Here is a 20302-nt window from a genome sequence, read left to right on the forward strand (position 1 = left end):
TCCCCCGGGTCCAGCCATGCTTCCTTGGGGCACAGAGTGGGGGCAAGAGAGATATGCCCAGTCACATTTCCCAATGTGCCCAAATGAGGGAGACACGCTTCCCTTGCCCCTCCCCCAGGCATGCTCCCTCATTCACACCAAGAGACAGCTAACCCTGGACACATGCTCCCTTTAAAACGCTACCCATTAACAAACCTAGCACACCCAGACGGTCATCAACTTTGCCACTTATCAGAATGACTGTCAGCCCAGTTACACAGTGAGGCCAGACCAAATCAACTTTGATTTATTTGAACCATATAACTCGCTAAGTACATTTATTTGTCACAATGGCTCTGATCACTCCCTGACAGGGTGTCTCATGGCTGCTCAGGGGCAAAACGAACAGAACAGGCCAGATCCATCAATAGACAGGACATGGGTGAGCTAAGTGCCAAGAGACCCACAACACACCTCCAGGAAATGTTCTCAGAGACACCTATGTTGTCACTGTGACTGGAGAAGCTCAGCATTGCAGTACCTGCATCTGGTTTTGATCAGCGTTGCCTCCTCCGGTGTCCAAGAAAGGCTAAAGACAAAGCACACCTAGCCCAGCTGCCAAATTTACTACTGGACCTATTAGATGGGGCTATTGTCACCCTGTTTATTTAACTTATATGCAGAGTACATCATGAGAAACGCTGGACTGGAGGAAGCACAAGCTGGAATCAAGATTGCCGGGAGAAATATCAATAAGTTCAGATATGCAAATGACACCACCCTTATGGCAGAAAGTGAAGAACTAAAGAGCCTCTTGATGAAAATGAAAGAGGACAGTGGAAAAGTTGGCTTAAAGCTCAACATTCAGAAAACTAAGATCATGGCATCTGGTCCCATCACTTCATGGCAAATAAATGGGGAAACAGTGGAAACAGTGTCAGACTTTATTTTTCTGGGCTCCAAAATCACTGCAGATGGTGATTGCAGCCATGAAATTAAAAGACGCTTACTCCTTGGATGGAAAGTTATGACCAACCTAGATAGCATATTGAAAAGCAGAGACATTACTTTGTCAACAAAGGTCTGTCTAGTCAAGGCTATGGTTTTTCCAGTGGTCATGTATGAATGCGAGAGTTGGACTGTGAAGAAAGCTGAGCACCGAAGAATTGATGCTTTTGAACTGTGGTGTTGGACTCTTGAGAGTCCCTTGGACTGCACGGAGATCCAACCAGTCCATCCTAAAGGAGATCAGTCCTGGGTGTTCATTGGAAGGACTGATGTTGAAGCTGAAACTCCAATATTTTGGCCACCTGATGAGAAGAGCTGACTCATTTGAAAAGACCCTGATGCTGGGAAAGATTGAGGGCAAGAGGAGAAGGGGACGACAGAGGATGAGATGGTTGGATGGCATCACCAACTCAATGGACATGGGTTTGGGTGGACTCTGGGAGTTGGTGGTGGACAGGGAGGCTTGGCATGCTGCAGTTCATGGGGTTGCAAAGAGTCGGACATGACTGAGCAACTGAACTGAACTGAACTTGAGTCTTAAAGGAGCCATGTGGGAAATGTTCTTTGACTCAGCAATTCAGCTCCTCTAGGAATTTACCTTAGGGCTTTCCTAGTGGCTCAGACAATAAAGAATCCGCAGGAATTTGTCTTAATGCACGCAAACATTTCACTACAAAATGTGACCATGATGATGATGATGATGATGGAGAAAACAGGAGATCAGTCTTGGCACTGGTCTATACATTTCTTGTATATTAACTCAGTTTATCTTCATAACAGCCCCACCAGGTAAGTGCTGTTATTGTTACCACTTTACAAATGAGGAAACTGAAACATCAGTTAATTAATTTCTCAATATTAAACAGCCAGTAACAAGCAGAGCTGAACATGGGGCCCTGGCAGTCTAACTTCAGAGACTGCTCTCTTAACTAGCTATGCTATTTGCAAGAAGCCTAGTGTGTTTTATTTTTCAATCATGCAGAACTTTCCAATTTACATCTTTTAGTCCTCAAAAAAGAATGATAAAGAATCCATAATAGTATTCTTAGCTAAAGCTTCAATACTCTGGCCATCTGATGCAAAGAGCCAATTCATTGGAAAAGACCCCAGTGCTGGGAAAGACTGAAGGCAAAAGGAGAAAAGGGTGGCAGAGGTTGAGATGGTCAGACAGCATCATTGACTCAATAGACACGAATTTGAGCAAACTCTGGAAGATGAAGGACAGGAGAGTCCGGTGTGCTGCAGTCCATGGGGTTGCAAAGAGTCAGGCACAACTTAGTGACTGAACGACAACAGAACAACAATAAAATAGAATTACCAAGATACCTTTGCATATCTGAGGTTATTGATATTTCTCCCAGCAATCTTGATTCCAGCAGATGACACCACCCTTATGGCAGAAAGTGAAGAGGAACTAAAAAGCCTCTTGATGAAAGTGAAAGAGGAGACTGAAAAAGTTGGCTTGAAGCTCAACATTCAGAAAACGAAGATCATGGCATCTGGTCCCATCACTTCATGGCAAATAAATGGGGAAACAGTGGAAACAGTGTCAGACTTTATTTTTGGGGGCTCCAAAATCACTGCAGATGGTGATTGCAGCCATGAAATTAAAAGACACTTACTCCTTGGAAGGAAAGTTATGACCAACCTAGATAGCATATTGAAAAGCAGAGACATTACTTTGCCAACAAAGGTCCATCTAGTCAAGGCTATGGTTTTCCCAGTGGTTATGTATGGATATGAGAGTCGGACTGAGCGCTGAAGAATTGATGCTTTTGAACTGTGGTGTTGGAGAAGACTGTTGAGAGTCCCTTGGACTGCAAGGAGATCCAACCGGTCCATTCTAAAGGAGATCAGCCCTGGGATTTCTTTGGAAGGACTGATGCTAAAGCTGAAACTCCAGTACTTTGGCCACCTCAAGTGAAGGGTTGACTCATTGGAAAAGACTCTGATGCTGGGAGGAATTGAGGGCAGGAGGAGAAGGGGATGACAGAGGATGAGATGGCTGGATGGCATCATCAACTTGGTGGATGTGAGTTTGAGTGAACTCCAGGAGTTGGTGATGGACAGGGAGGCCTGGCGTGCTGCAATTCATGGGGTCGCAAATAATAGGACACGACTGAGCGACTGAACTGAACTGAAGATACCTTTGAAAAGAAATAATACAACCCTCAGGCAAAATAAGACACAGTTTACTTTTTTAGGTATATTTAAGCTACCTGGCTTCCTGGCTTGAAACAGTCACCTTGCTGTATTCTCACATGGTGGAAGGTGAGGTCATCTCTGTCATGTCTCTTCTTCTAAGGGCACTAATTCCATTCTTAAGGCCTCCGCCTTCATGACATTACCTCCTAAAGGCCCCATCTCCAATTTCTATTGCATAGGGTTTAGGTCTTCAATTAAATGAATGTTAGGGGGACACAATATTTAGTCCGTAGCAGCACCAAGATTCACTGAAGTTAACAAATGTGTTCAAAATCACACAACCAATGACTAGCAGAGACAAAATTCAAATGTTGTGAACCCAAAACTAAATGTTCTTTCAACCATTTATGTTTCTAAAGGATTATGAGAGCTTGCACCTTAAAAAAAAAAAAAAAAAAAAACACCACTGCAAGCTAAATTTAATATTTCATCCTATGGTTTTATGAAAATCAAAAAATGCCCAACCTCCAAGTACCTGAGAGCTTCCATGAAGGATAGGACTTAAAAAATAGAGATGATTGATGTCCTTAACCTTTATTTCATCTCAAACATTCCCAATAAAATGTAGCTCAAGGTCCCAACCTTTGCATCCTCTTATTTCCCTCTTCTCTTTACCATGACGGGTGGCCACAAATATTATGTTTTAGTGAATCCTCTATGATTTCTTTTGATAAACAAAGGTTTATCAAAACCTTTGTTTCTGAGGTGGATTTCCTCAGAATGTGATATATGCAATGCTAGATTTTGTTGACCTATTTGTGGAAATGTTGTGATGGCTTTCCTGGTTAATGAACTATTTCAACTGTGCCTGAGCAAACCCTCCGTTCTCAGGAAAGTCATTGCCAGGTGAACACCCAATTCTGAACAATGCCACCTCATAAACGAGCTACACTGAGTTAGCACAAAACCCCACAGGTCTGGGCTGGCAGCAGGAGATAGTCAGGGATGGGGAGTTTGAGGACATGAGCTCTACAGACTGTTCTCTGGAGTGTACTGGAGGGTAGGAGTCCCGCTCTTCAGAACACTGGCAGCTGGAATAAATGCATTGTCACTGATTAGCTCAACCTGCAATTTGCAGAAATCTGATTCCTTTTACTACATTTGGCTATTTCAGTGTTGCGGCATTACCAGCCCTCCACCTGGGCATGGAACTCCCATTGATTTTAAACTTCTGCTTCCCCCCACTTTCCGCTGCCCTTAAAAGCTACTTCCAAAAATTTCCTTCACAAAAGGATCACCTTCTGTCCTCATTCTTCTTTAGCTAGCATTACAGCTCTGACATCATCAAAACTCTCCCCAGAGACCCAGAGAACGGGTCTTAGAAACACATTTGTACAATCACCCTGTCTTGGTTTTGCTTCAGTCAATTAGCTCCGGGCACAGGTTATTAAAAAGTGTATTAGCAGAGTGTTCAGGGTAGTATGAGTACAGAGATAATGTAGAAGCTAAAAAGAAATAATGCGCATGAAATTACAAAACAGAAATAGACTCACAGACTTAGAGAACTGAACTTACAGTTGAGGGGTGAGGATGGTGGAAGGAAGGGATAGTTAGGGAGTTTGGGGTGGGCATGTACACACTACTGAACTTAAAACAGATAACCAACAGCGTCCTACGGTATAGCACAGGGACTTGGACCGGAAGGGGAGTTTAGAGGAGAATGGATACATATATATGTATGGCTGAGTCCCTTTGAGTCCCCTGAAACTATCATAATATTGTTAACTGTCTGTATTCCAATACAAGATATAAAGGTTTTAAAAAATACAAATATACGGCGAAAAGAAAAAGTGTATTAACGACCTGACTCTAGGCTTGCAAAGTACAAAGGAGGTTGCCTCTGACACAGCTAGTGGAGGAGACACTGAACATTATAAAGCCCGGGGTGGGAACCTTTCCATGTCCTCCTTTTCAGGGCTTCGGAAGGTAAACCGTGCCAGGCAATCCAAGTCACCAGGAACTGTGTGTGGAGTTTTCCTGGAGGCCCTTCTCTTCTGGAATCCAAGCTGTCAGCAGCACATGGGACCGGCTGACTTATGGAGAGCGGGGGGCCTGGGCTTTGGTATTCTGCGGAGGCGGCGGCGCGTGCTGGGGGCCCCCGGGCGGGCGCGCTGGCGACGCCGGGCTCTGCCAGGCTTTGCGCTCCCTGCAGCCTGGCCCTGCCTCCCAGCAGGGGCGACCCGGGCTCCGAAAAAGGTTAACTAGCACAAACAGCCATCATTTGTGCCGAGTGGGAAAGCCCCATGTGTTGCCTCGGCTTCTCTTTATGCGGCGTGAGGGGTGGCTTTTCTCTGTCGTTCAGTCGGTTGGCACGAGGTGGGTGCCCAGCAGGCTTCCGCTTGGGGACGGGAAGGGCCGGGCTCCAGGCGAGTGCGCGGGAGGCAGAGAAAGGCGGCCATCGGCGGCCCTCCCGGCTTCAAACCAGGGGAGGCGAGGGCTGGGGGGAGAAGGGGGGTCGGCAGGGAAGTCGGGGTTGGGGGGGGCGGTGGGGTCCGGCGCCGAATAGCGCTCCAGTGTGCGCTGAATAAAGGCGGTCACCTCGACCTAATCGGTTCAAACGCTCTGTTTTCAGACCCCATCTGCTTATCTCCAGCGAAGTTTGGGGGACAGCGCCGTCCTATTGTGGGCCCATCATTTTGCAAATCTATTCCCGTCAGGGTTCTCATTATCGCAGATGTCAGCGGAGGAATCCGAGCTGTCGGGGGACCGCCGACCATGAAAAGGAGGGGCCCCGCGGCCGGCAAGGCAAACAAAACAGCCGCCCCCCACCCCCCCCGCAAACGTAAACAGGCCTGAGTGTCACAATATTTTCCCACATCGCCCGACCATTCCAGGGAACTTATTTCGAAAAGGAAAAGAAAAGGGGGGAGAAAACAGTATCAATAAAGAGGCGCAGTCCGCCGAGTTCATTTCCTCCAAATGGAAGGATGTGTATAACCTCTTCCTAAAACCATCCCTCTCTCGGCAACACAAGTTGATCAGATGTTTATTTCCCATCAGAGAGTTTCTCCTTGACATGAAAAACGGTGCAGTGGCCAACGTTTAGTCTGGGCAGCAATTAATGAAGTTGAATTCTTGTGGTTTTCCTTTTTTAAAAAAATAAACCCTGCCTCACCCCACCTCATGCAGTGGTCAACATGAGACCTAACATTTTGCACACTGTAGGAGTGAGTGAGTGAGCGATAGTTGCTCAGTCTCCTTGCCACCCCATGGATTGTAGCCCTCCAGGCTCCTCTGTTCGTGGAATTCTCCAGGCAAGGCTACTGGAGTGGGTTGCCATTTCCTTCTCTGCACATTGTAGGAAGGAGAGCGCAACTGCTTGCCATGCCCTCCCTCATAGCAGCAGGACATGAACAGTCTAGGGCTACTCATCTTGGGAGGAGTTGGTCTAAACAGGGTTTTCTGCTGTCAAAGGGAAGCAGAATTGGGTTTTGGAACCAGAAATATGGAAGGATCTGGATTTCAGTGGGCTTCCCAGGTGGCACTGGTGACAAAGAACCCACCTTCCCATGCAGGAGACGTAAAAGATGCGAGTTCCATCTCTGGGTCAGGAAGATCCCCTGGAGGAGGGCATGGCAACTCTGGAGAATCCCATGGACGCAGGAACCTGGTGGGCTACAGCACATAGGGTCACAAAGAGCCCAACACAACTGAAGCAACTGAGCACGCACACACACATGATTTCAGTGGTTTGAGTGGCAAGTTCTTATCACTATATTTTAAGTAAAAGAGTATTAACCAGGGAACTACTAAAAATTAGCATTCATCAAAACATATTAATTCCTGGACCCTGAGAGGCTCCCCTGAATTCCCACCCAGTATCAAAGTCCATGGCTTCCCTGGTAGCTCAGTTGGTAAAGAATCTGCCTGCAATGCAGGAGACCCCAAACGATTCCTGAGTTGGGAAGATCTGCTGGAGAAGGGATAGGCTACCCAGTCCAGTATTCTTGGGCTTCCCTGGTGGCTCAGATGGTAAAGAATCCGCCTGCAATGTGGGAGACCTGGGTTTGATCCCTGGGTTGGGAAGATCCCCTGGAGAAGGGAAAGGCTACCCACTCCAGTATTCTGGCCTGGAGAATTCCATGGACTGCATAGTCCATGGGGTTGCAAAGAGCCAGACAGGACTGAGCAACTTTCACTTCACATTAAAGCCCATCAGTGATTCTGTTTGAAGGCTAAAGCCCTTGCAGGACCTTCAAAGGAAAGTCAGTCACACCAGTTCTTTGTTGAAAAGAAGACAACTTCATAAAAGTGTGTGGTGGTTCCTTAAAAGTTTTATTTTACCCAAAACTTTAAAATCTGCATTAGGAAGGATTGAGGGATTATAGTTTTGACATAACTTGGGTTCTGATGTTTGGTGGGTTAAGACCAAATGATGAAGACAGACTCCAGTGTTATGGTCTAACTCTGAAATGCTACCCAAATGTTCCATAAGCATATCTATAAACAAGAATTCTTTATGAGCTTAGCATGTTCTAGGCTTCACAGAAACTAATTTAAACTGTCATGACAACTCTCCAAGGCTGCCAGGCAAATATTCGTACTCCCATTTTACAGCTGAGGAAACTGAGGCCCTCACAGAGCTATGGTTTAAACCTGTGTCTGTCCTCCACACCATCTGCATCACAGAATATCAAACAGCCACAAAAAAAGAAACAAATAAGTAAGAGATGATTATTTACCAAAAATAATAAGGACCTACTGTGCGGCACAGGGAACTCTACTCAGTACTGTGTAACGGCCTGTATGGAAAAAGAATCTAAAAGAGAGTGAATATATGTACGGGTAGAACAGATTCACTTTTCTGTTCTCCTGAAACTAACACAACATGGTAAATCTATACTCCAATGAATCCTTTTTTTAAAAGCCAATAAAATATTTACAGCATACAAAATGGAAAAAAACCCAATACCAAAAGTGTGTCTAGTATGAGCCCAACTTGTTTTATAAAATGGACTTATACTTAAATTAGAAATGGGAAGCACTGGTGACTCAGTGGTAAAAACTGACTGCAGTGCAGGAGACACAGGTTCCACCCCTGGGTCAGGAAGATTCCTTGGAGAAGGAAATGGCAACCAACTCCAGTATTCTTGCCTGGAAAATTCCATGGACGGAGGAGCCTAGCAGGCTACAGTCTATGGGGTTGCAAAAGAGTCAGATACAACTTAGCAACTAAACAACTCTCTGGTGACCTAGATAGATGGGATTACATGCGGAAAAAGAGGGGCCCGAGAGGGAGTATATATACATATATATACATGTGTGTGTGTGTGTATATATAAATGTGGCTGAGTCACTTTGTTATGCAGTGGAAGCTAACACAACATTGTGGAGTGGCTATACCCCAATAAAAAAAGAATAGAAAAAAGTAAAAATAATAAAAATCACAGTTATTAGAGGATCTCTCTTTAAAAAAAAAAAAGAAAGAAAGATGTGCTAAAAATATTCATTGTGGTTGTCACCGATTTTTTTTTCTGTCGCTACTTGAATTTAAAACAGTTTGTACCATAAGTTCATAAAACAGTCATTTTGTCTATGAGGTGGGAAAAGTATGTATTTGTTCTCAATGAGAGAAAATTTCATAAGAAAGGAAAGTAGCTGTATCTAATTTTGTTTAATTCTCCACAAACTCCTGACACAATGACACAGAAACTTCTTGGCTTTCAGATCTCCGACCTCCATGGCAAAATCAAACGTTGTCATCTGCCGTCGTACTGCTATGCTTATTAAATTATCATTAGTACGTGTGACCTACTAACTATGTGACCGCGTGCAGGAGAATGAGGATGACTGCTGTCCTCGTTCCAGTGGTCTCCGGGCTTGCCAGCCTCCTCTGAACAAGAGGGTGAGGCACAGCATTGAGTCTTCAAAGAGGTCACATCAAACCACGCTTGCACCACAGGCAAGGTGAAGCGTGGATCACAGGGACAACGGGGAATTGTGTGTCTGCTGGCAGGACTGGAACCGATGCCAATCACACAAAGACCCAGCCTTCAGTTCAGCCCTTGACAGGATGCGATTCCTTTCAGGCTGACTCGGCCAACAGAGCAGGCTCCTGAATATTTTCTGGCTGCGTTTCCTAACACTAACGATGTAAATGAATATTTAGCCTCGGATATTAACTCGGAGTAACAATGCTGGTTATGTCCTCTAAGTCAGTAATCACTGAGCTTGTTGAATACTGTGGTGATTTGTCATGGCTGAAAGCAGCAAATTAGTTTTGGGGAACTTGAATTTTCTCAAATTGTCCCTTCAGATTCCAGCCAGGAGTTCACTCTGACAGTGTAAAGTTTTAATATTTGGCAGAGCCCAGCTAATCTCAAGTTCGCTAGCTCAATGATTTCAGTGGCTGCTGTCTTTATTGTTCCACTGTGCTTTTTTGGTCCTCACAGGTCTTAGGTGAGAAATATCCTCTTCCTGGTCCCCATTTTCTATGAAAATGTCCTCTGGATGACCTCAGGGTCTAGGTAAAACTATGATGCCAGGCATGTCTGGGGACCCAAGGCATGTCCTGTACTCAGAATATTAATGTTTCTGAAGCTACTTTTTGAAAACCACATTTTCTGAGATGTTTACAGCACACAGTTGAGATGAAAATATGTGAAAGTATTAAATAACATTTTTATAGGGCAAAAAGTTTCACAGATAAGCAATTTGATCTTATTCAAGTACACAACACTTGTCAAGCTACAATTTTCAAGTCATAGGATCAGAAAACGATCCAGTGAAAAACATGGTATGTGTTAACTTTCTACCACCCTCCTCCATAAATGACAACTCTCCCACCTTGGCACTTTGTGGGCAAAGATGTTTTGTGTGGATTCATGCCAAGGTCTGAACACTAGCCTAGCACTTGCAAATAACGTGGTCAGGGTGAGTCTTAATTTCTCTAAGCCTCAGTTTCCTTGTCAGCTAAATGGGGCTAATATAGGACCTACTTCATAGTGTCACTGTGCCAATGAAATATATTAAATGCTTAGCTCCATGCCTGGTCGCATGTTTGGGCATATAGTGAGCACTCAATAAATTTACTTCTTTAATGCAATCAACAAAATATATTAAGGATCTATTATCTCCAAAAATACCCCCATGGAGCTTACATTTCAGTAGATGTTACTGTTTTATAAAATTCCTTGAGGATTGTTTAAAGATTCTTCTTGTACCAGAAATACCTGCTAGTTACCAGCCTAGAGGGTTTTCCTTGTGGCAAGGCTGGTAAAGAATCTGCCTGCAATGTGGAAGACCTGGGTTCAATCCTTGGGTTGGAAAGATCCCCTGGAGAAAGGAAAGGCTACCCACTCCAGTATTCTGGCTTGGAGAATTCCATGGAATTCCATAGTCCATGAGGTCGCACGGAGTCGGACATGACTGAGTGACTTTCACTTCACTCACCAGCCTAGAAATAGCATTAGATTTCAAATAAATATCACAGCAATTTTCCTGAGGCTCTGTACACTCAAGTTACATGCTCTGGAAGAGGGGAAAGGAGAAGAATGTAGGGGCACCTCATAATCATATCCTCCTGTTCCTGCAATTACATTCCCAAATAGTTGACCAAGCATGATCCAGAGAAGCTATGACCCTTTCAGAGAATCCCAGCACTGCTTCCCAGATACTGCTCTAGCCTTAGATAAGAAAGGCTAGACATAGAGCACCATTCCCAACCCTGTGTTACACATAGAACTGAGGGCATTCATTCATTCCACAAATATTTACTCCATTTACCATGCACTAGTCACTGTCCTGGGCTTCCCAGGTGGCTTATTGATAAAGAACCTACCTGCCAACGCAGGAGATGCAAGAGACTCCTGTTAGATCCCTAGGTCAGGAAGATCCCCTGAAGTGGGAAATGGCAACCTGCCCCAGTATTTGTGCCTGAAATATTCCATGGACAGAGGAGCTTGGTGGACTATAGTCCATGGGATTGTCAAGAGTTGGACACGACAGAGCAACTACATACACACACTCAGTCACTATCCTAGGGATAAAGCAATGAAAAGAGATTGTACCCTGCCCTCAAGCAACTTACAGTACAGTTAGAGAAAATATCAAATGAACAAGCACTTACAATAAACTGTAATAAGTGGTATGAGACAAATTTTCCATGGTCTCTCAAATTTCTGCCTGACTTGTGAGCAGAAACATTTACTGCATTTTTGGTGAGATGAAATTTGCATGGATATTTGCAGAGCAAACAGTATTGGAAAACAGAAATAGTATTTCCCTTCAGAGAAAGAGCAAGTATTTTTACTGTCCAGTAAAATAAAAATAAAGCCTCTCCCTGGGATGAATTTTGGGCAGGTTTTCTTGCAACCCATTAGAAAAGTTTCAGGCTCTCTAAATCCAGGATCCCGCCCCTGTAACACAACCCACTGAGGGCAAGTGTCACCCAGCCCCCATTACCTCACCCTGTAGAAACCCAACTCAGAGAGCCAGTACAAGAAAATGATGCTACTCTGGCAACCGCTACTGCTGTGAGTAATAAGCCTTCCTTTGTCTTTGACTCAGGAGTCTGTGTCCTCTGCCAAAAGCTAGGAGACTGGGGGAAGCTAACATTTATTAACATTTTCAAGTCGCCTTCCCAAAGGAAGGGATTGAGGAGCCAAGTCCTGAAGGCTGGATAGAGTTCACTTATCGAAGGGGAAGGAAAGTTGCTTCAGGTGGAAAGAATGGCGTATTCCATTTTCCTGAAAGCTAGAAATGACTTTCCTGATCTTTGCTCACCCCACACTCAGCTCTTCCAACAGCTTTGAGAGTCTCCAAGTCCTTATAATATACCCTTCACTGTTTGAGATACCTAGAGTGGTTTCTGTTTTCCTGGTCCAAACCTTACTGATACAAAGAGCTTGGAGAAGCAAGAAAGGACAGGATCATTTGTGGGAAGAGGACAGGGAGGCAGGGGAGATAAGGATAGCATTCAGAGTGTGAGTAAAGGAGTGGGCCTTAAAGAGATCGGAATTATCTTAATTATCTCAGAAGAGAAAGTAACAAGGATGAGTATGAATAAACCCGAGAAAAAAGAAGGGTGGCACATCCAAAGAGTCATTTCTCTCTCAGGAGCAATAGTATTAATTGCTACCATGTATTGCTCCCCTAATATACATGAAATAATGATCTAAGGACTTTAAATCTATTTGCTCATTTAGTGTTCACCATGATGCAATAAGTATAATTATTATACTTCCATATTACACAGAAGGGAACTAAGATACAGAGATTGACTGCAGACCCAGAATTTTAACTTGGAAAGTCCATCTCCAGATATACATATATAGACACAGATATAGATACAGACATAGGTATTCAGCTGCACTGAATTTGGTTTAATATTTACTTATTTATTTGACTGTGCTGGGTCTTAGCTGCAGCATGTGGGAACTTCCATCTTAATTGCGGCATGTGAGATCTGGTTTCCTGACCAAGGATCAAACCTGGGCCCCTTGCATCAGGAACACAGAGTCTTGGCCACTGGACCATCAGGGAAATTCCCTAAATTTTACTTAAATGATCTTTCCTTTTTGTTTATTACTTTAATAAGGAAAAATCACCTATCTACCCAGAATCCAAGACATGAACTTGAATACTAGCAAGTTACATTTACCTGAGTGCATCCTCAATGCTGTTCCCATACCTCTCCCCATCTGAAATGGTTGTATTGAATCTTGTCTTCACAAAAGCTTTACTTTTTAAAATACAGTCTTAAGATATATGTGTGTATTCCTAAAATTGTAGGATTAAATTTTCTTAATTTTAATTAAAAGTTGACATGCTAAACATGTCTGAAACAGTATTTCACCTTATATTTTATTGGACATGAGACAATATACATTCTTTTCACTTTTCAACTCTTTCATAGTTTTGTCCCCTTGATCTATCCATCACTGAGAAAGATGTACTAAAATCTCCCTAGAGATTTGTCAGTTTTTCCTTGTAGCTAGTTTTGGTTTCATGTATTTTAAGGGTGTGGTTGCTAGGCAAATTAGAATTTTTGTATTCTTCTCATAAATTGAACCTTTTCTCATTGCATAGCAACCTTCATTATTTCTCATGTTGTTCTTTACTGTAAAGTCTAAAGTCATTAATATTGCTACACCAGCTTTATTGTGACTAACATTTGCCAGCTATATCATTTTCTATACCTTTCAAATTTTTGTATGTAATGTTTTAAAGTTCTCACTTTTTAAATGGCACATGGCTATATATATATTTTTAAACCCAGTCTGACAATCTTTGTCTTTTAATTGGAATAGTTACAATTTAATTTTTTGCAATAACAAATACATCTGGAATTACTTCTACCTACTTATTTCTTATTATATATTATATATAATAAAAAATTATGTATATTATATACATATGAAAAAGTGAAAGTCCCTCAGTCATATCTGACTCTTTGCGACCCCAGGCTCCTCTGTCCATGGGATTTACCAGGCAAGAATACTGGAATGGGTTGCCATTTCCTTCTCCAGGGGATCTTCCTGAGCCAGGGAATGACCCCTGGTCTCCTACATTGCAGGCAGATTCTGAATTAGGGAAGCCCATTAGGTACATATACATATACATATGTATTTGTGTGTGTGTGTGTGTGTGGCTGCACTGGGTCTTAGTTGCATCTCTCAGGATCTTAGATCTTTGTTGCAGCATTCGGCATCTTTAGTTGCAGCATGTGAAATCTTTAGCTGTGATATGCAAATTCTTAGTTGTGGCATGTGGGATCTAGTTCCCTGACCAGGGATCAAACCCAGAACCCCTGCAATGGGGGCAGAGAGTCTTAGCCACTGGACCACCAGGGAAGTCCCTCTACCAATTTATTTTGTACTTTATATTTGTCTCATGTGTTTTTCTTTTTTGTGATCTTCTTTCAGGGGCTTACCAGGTGGCTCAGCAGTAAAGAATCCACCTGCAAAGCAGGAGCCACAGGAGATGCAGGTTTGATCACTGGGTCAGGAAAATCCCCTGGAAAAAGGAATGGCAACCCACTCCAGTACTCTTGCCTGGAAAATTCCAAAGATAGGAGCCTACGGGGCTACAGTCCATGGGGTTGGGAAGAGTCAGACAGGACTGAAGTGACTTAGCATGCACACACCTTCTTTTGGATTGATTTTTCCCCCATTCCACTGTCTCTTCTAATGATTTAGAATTTATAATCACTAATTCTATTGTTCTAGATTTCCACATAAATCATAAAGTCCAAAATTAATTATATCTTTATCATCTTCCCATGAAATACAAGCCTTAAAACACTTCAATCCAATCAGTCACTTCCAATTTGCACACTATTGTTATTCTGTGTATTTAATTGTCTTGGCTTATCACCATCAATATTTTATAAAATCGATCTTTGTTTTAGACTTATATATAGATTCACAGCTTTTTAAGTAGTCATTCCTCCTTGCATCTAAGAACCTTCTATATGAGAAACCTTTGTTATTCTTCAAGTGCATCTTTTCAGAGTTCTCAGTAGTTACAAAGAAGCTGTTAATATCAAACATTCTCAGTTTTTATTCTTTCTGAAAATGTCTTTATTTCACTTTCACTGTTAGATATTTCGCTAGGTAATACTAGGTTGACAGATATTTTCTCTGTACATTCACAAAAGTCTAATTTTTTTCTGGCTTTCATAGTTGCTGTTCAGAAGTCAGTTCTATTCAATTGCCATTCTTTTGTAGATAGTCTATTTTTCTCATAGACAATAGCTTTGAAATTATTATCTTTCTTTGGAGATTTTAAAGTTTGATTGTAAAGTTTCCGAGTGTGTATTTCTTATTATTTGTCCTGATTGGGATGGATTCGTTTCTTAAATATGAAGATTGATGCTTTTCATTGGTTCTGAAAAATCCTTTGCTATCATCTCTTCAAATACCCTCTCTCCTTTACGTACCTCTTCTCTTCTTCTGAGACCCCAAATATTAGACCATCTCACACTGTTCTTATGTCTCCTCTTTTAAGTATCTTTCATCTTTTTATTTCTTTGTGCTTTGTACTGGATACTTCCTTCAGGTCTAGCTTCCAGTTCATCAATCCTTTTTCTCACTCTGTCTAATCTACTATTAAAATCCATCCACTGATTATTTTTCTTCTAGTACCAGGTTTCAAGGCCGACCATTTTCCTTGCTGTTCTCTACTTGGGGGCTGGCAGCTGTATTTTTAGCTTACCCTTCATACTCAGCCTGTATGGACTTGTGGGATTCCAGCTATACTGGGGACCTCCCTTATGCTTCCCATTACTTTCTCCCATCTGTAAGAGACCATTACAATCAAAACCCAGCTTCACTGGGGTTTCTTCAAACGTCCTCAAAATGAAAGTATCTTTAGTACTTTGTTTATCTCTTGAGATTCATTTCCTCCTAACAGCTCACTGATGCATTTTAGGTTTTTTAAAATTTTATTCGGCATTTGAGGATTTCACTGGGAGGATAAGTAGAGTATCTTTTCTACTATTCTTCCAGAAATAGAAGATTGGTTTGTTTTCAAGTGGGAATCAGAACAGACACCAAATCTAACACACATTCTACTTTTATTACGGACAATTCAAACAGATGTTGGATACACACGCTATATGAAGAACAAGTTGTAAGCAAGTGTATACAGCATAACACAATTTTTGTAAAGACAAATATTTTTAAAATATTTAAATATATATGTATTTGTATATGTGTATGAGCATAGAGAAAGATTTAAAGAGCTACATACAAACTGTTTTGATTACTTCAGAATGGCTAACACTTGGTATGAGAAAATAAGGGCAAAATATTATAAAAAGAGGGAAAATATACAAGTTGTTAAAACGTATATATTCTTCCAAATATGTCTAAATCTATAGACAAGGACTGAAAGGTAACATGGACAAAAGCATCGATGGTTAAGTGCTATCTTGCCCAACTATAAAGGGGTTGACCAGATGGTCTTGTACATATCCTTTAAATTGCCACTGAGATAAGGGGTAGTCTTGAATTACAATGGACCCACAGCAATCAGGGGCTTCCCTGGTAGCTCAGTTGGTAAAGAATCCACCTGCAATGCAGGAGACCTCAGTTCTATTCCTGGGTCAGGAAGATCCACGGAGAAGGGATAGGCTACCCACTCCAGTATTCTTGGACTTCTCTGGTGGCTCAGCTGGTACAGAATCTGCCTGGAGTGTGGGGGGACGTGGGTTGGGAAGATCCCTTGGAGAAGGGAAAGGTTACCCACTCCAGTATTCTGGTCTGGAGAATTCCATGGTCTGTATAGTCCATGGGGTCACAAAGAGTTGGACATGACTGAGCAACTTTCACTTTGACAGCAATCAAACCAGTCAGTACTAAGAGAAATCAACCCTGAATATTCACTGGAAGGACTGATGCTGAAGCGGAAGCTATAATACCTTGGCCACCTGATGTGAAAGGGGCCAACTCACTGGAAAAGACCCTGATGCTGGGAAAGATTGAGGGCAGGAGAAGGGGGTAACAGAGGATGAGATCGTTGGATGGCATCACCGACTCAATGGATATGAGTGTGAGCAAACTTCAGGAGATATTGAAGGACAGGGAAGCCTGGCATGCTGCAGTCCATGGGGTTGCAAAGGGTTAGACATTACTTAGCAACTGAACAACAACACGGTAATCTTTTCTCTTTCCCAGTTCCATTTCTGAAACACTTCCTCTGCCTTATCTATACTTGCATTTCAAACCATCACCTCAACCTGCATGTGACCTCAGAATTATTTTGTCTGTTAACAATTTTTCCTTCATTCTTAACCCAAAGCTCAATATTGTTGAATTTCATTAAGACTTCTCCATCTGGATAGGGTGACTCTATAAAAATAGGAACAACTAGTATTTCTTGAGCACTTACTGTCTATCAGGCACTAAATAGGTGCTTGCTCTGCATTACTTTATTTGTCTTTAAAACAACCCTGTGAGGAGAGGTGCAAAGGCTGAGAGAAAGCATCTGAGGGAAATCCGATTAGAAAGTCAGATCAGAAAGTCATTCTGATGGAACTTCCCTGGTGATCCAGTGGTTAAGAATCTGCCTGCCAATGCAGAGAACACGTGTTGGATCCCTGGTCCAGGAAGATCCCACATACTGCCTGGAAACTAAGCCCATGCACCACAGTTACTGAGCCTGTGGTCTAGAGCCCATGCTCCCCAACAAGAGCGTGGCCCCTGCTCACAACTGGAGAAAGCAACAGGCAGCAATGAAGACCCAGCACAGCCAAAAGTAAAAAGAAGGAAGGAAGAAAGAAAGTCACCCTGAGAAGAAGATGATGAAGCCAAGCCCTAAAGAATGGGTAGGGGCTAAACTGATGATTCAATCCAAGAAATTGGATCTAGGAAACTCAGCATATAATGACTCAGTATTAACCTTCTAATTGACTGGCAAAGGAAACTATTTAGATTTTTTTAAGACCCAATTACAATTTTGCCCCTAAAGAAGAACCAGTGTTTGGAGTCCCAATGAGCTTGAGGCTTTAACAGAAAGGTCCTGTCATGACTCCCTAAGAGAATGATAAGATGAATTCTATTTTTTAATTATCACTATTTTCCTCATTACTTTTAGGGTTTTTTGTCATTTTGTTGTTTAGATGATGAGTTGAAGAAAATAAACACTTAGGAGAAACAGTATTTCCTGGGGATCTTAAGGGATGTGAGAGAATACGAGAAAAAAGAAACTGATGGTGAGGTGGTACAAATGTGAGGTGTTTTGGAGGATGTCATTATAAGATAAATGAAGACTGTTTAAGTGTGACGCTACTATGCTTAATAACTTGTCATCTTTCTGTGCTGTCCAATATGAGGTCAAAAGATACATAGAGCTATTTAAACTAAATAAAATGAAAAATTAAATTCCTCAATCTCACTAGCCATGTTTCAAGTGCTCAGTAGATATTTGTGGCTAGCAGATAATGCATTGGAGAGCTCAGATATAGAATATTTCCATTGTTGTAGAAAGTTCTGTTTGAACTGAGAGCAACATCTTGAAAGGGAATAGCCCTCCCTAGTGTCCTACTGAACATTTACAGATACAATTTTTAGTGAAGTTTGCGATGATCTAAAGTTAAATGTCTTACATGGAAATTCTATCAACTTTAGTCAACAGTTATTTATTCTACCAACCCCAGTCTTCTAGATGCAAGACACTGAACCATCCATGGGAGGGGGAAGAGGGAGTTGGATAAAAAAATAAATTAGACATGACCACTGCCTTCAAGAAGTTTATTACCTAGAAAGGAAGAAAGATATGCGACCTGCTTCAGGGGCTAGAAGAACCCAGGAAACTTTTCCTTAGGCACAATTTCTTCCAAGACTGAAGCTGTCCAAAGTACCCCAATCCAAATTCTCCAATGTTAGTTTCAGGAATGTTTTTGGGACTCTGGGGACAATGGAATGAGATGTGCACACTGTGACAACAGAGGTCTCCAACAGAGAGTCCTAGACAGGGCTCCTTTTAAAGCTGTCTCCCTCACCCATTTTCAAGATAAAAAGGAGCATGTTCAGACAGCATCACATGGCCCAGTGTGGTTCACTGTTGTGTGATATTAAATGTTCAGATTCCTCCAAAGAGAGAATGTAGATCAGTTTAGTTCAGTCGCTCAGTCGTGTCTGACTCTTTGCGACCCCACGGAGTGCAGCACGCCAGGCCTCCCTGTCCATCACCAACTCCTGGAGCCTACTCAAACTCATGTCCATTGAGTCAGTGATGCCATCTACCATCTCATCCTCTGTTGTCCCCTTCTCCTCCTGTCATCAATCTTTCCCAGCATCAGAGTCTTTTCCAATGAGTTGGTTCTTCGAAATCGGCTTGTCTTATTTCCTCATTTGTAAAATGAACAAGTTGAGACTATAAGACCATCCCCTGGAGCTTCCCAAAGATTATGTTCAAATAACTTATATTTACTTTTATCTGAAAACACGAGGAAGCCAGTTTCACTTACCTGGATTGACCAAGGTGCCTACCTGCGGGCTGCATCAGAGAGTCTGTGGTCACATAAGGTATGTGAGGAATCGTTAGGGAGCAGCAAGATCTCCACAGCGTGGAGGCTCTGCCACTCTGCCTTGAACTCATGGTGACACATGATAGCTGGAGACGCAGTGAGTAGATGGATATGTTATACTAATTAAATCATCAGTTTTTCCAAGATAACGGTTAAAAAAATTCTACAAAAGAATAAATGCAGACTAAAGATAATGCAAATAGCACAGCTATAGATGGGTTAGACTGCATGAAATTGCCAATGTTTGCTCAGCTTTTATATAAGAAAAATAACAATTTGATGTGGTTCAAGCTAATGCTTGCAAACAACAAGGAAATGACACTGTCCCTGGGGCAGCCGATCAGCCATGTTACCAGGCAAGACAATGACCATCTCATGAGACTTTACAGAAAGTGAGCTCAAAGAAGGTGAAATTATCAAGATCATTAGAAATACGGACAGTATACCCACTAGCCTTAACTATCAACTTCCCTATAAATATATACTCTGCCTTACAATATTAGCTAACAATAGAATGAAGCTATTAAAGTGGCTTATTGACTTCATCTTTGCGTTATTTTTAAGTCCTCTTCAGTGGCTTATTTTCTAATGTACATAATATATTACTACCACAATGCTAATTGGACTATACAATCAAAACCTGTGTAGCTGACTCCTTGATTGCCAACCATGGGGCCTCAGCAGGACCTCTGAGGACGATGGTTTATGTTCTGCTGCCATCTCGTGGTGAGTAAACTGGGAGCACACTATTGGGAAGAGTGGGGAGGACTGGTTTGGACCAGTGAACTCCAAACTTCTAGGGATCCTAGTGCCCAAAGGAAAGAATCTGAGTTCTCCTGCGTGTCACTGTCATAACACCTGGAAAATTTCACAGCTCAAACCAGTCTCTTTTTGGGGTCTACAACCTTAGCAGGTAACCTTACCTCTTTAGACCCCTCTTTCCTTACCTGTAAAATGTTGACTATTTTCTAACTCTAGATGAACCGCACAGACACCTCCAGTTCTAAAATGGCTATGATATTAATAGTGTCATTTTTTTTATTTTACTAGCTTCCAAATTCTTTATTATTTTCTTATTCCTTATTCCATAAAGAGCTATAAAATCTCAGAGTTGGTGCCCCCTTCTCTGCTTCTATC

The 20302-nt window shown here is 42.2% G+C and overlaps 1 pseudogene; it reads left to right on the forward strand.

Annotated features, from left to right (window-relative positions):
• LOC112446821 (large ribosomal subunit protein uL22-like) overlaps positions 1-20302 on the forward strand; it is a 42940-nt pseudogene that overhangs the window by 15887 nt on the left and 6751 nt on the right.

Source organism: Bos taurus, chromosome 5, assembly GCF_002263795.3.
Source record: "Bos taurus isolate L1 Dominette 01449 registration number 42190680 breed Hereford chromosome 5, ARS-UCD2.0, whole genome shotgun sequence".
NCBI lineage: Eukaryota > Metazoa > Chordata > Mammalia > Artiodactyla > Bovidae > Bos > Bos taurus.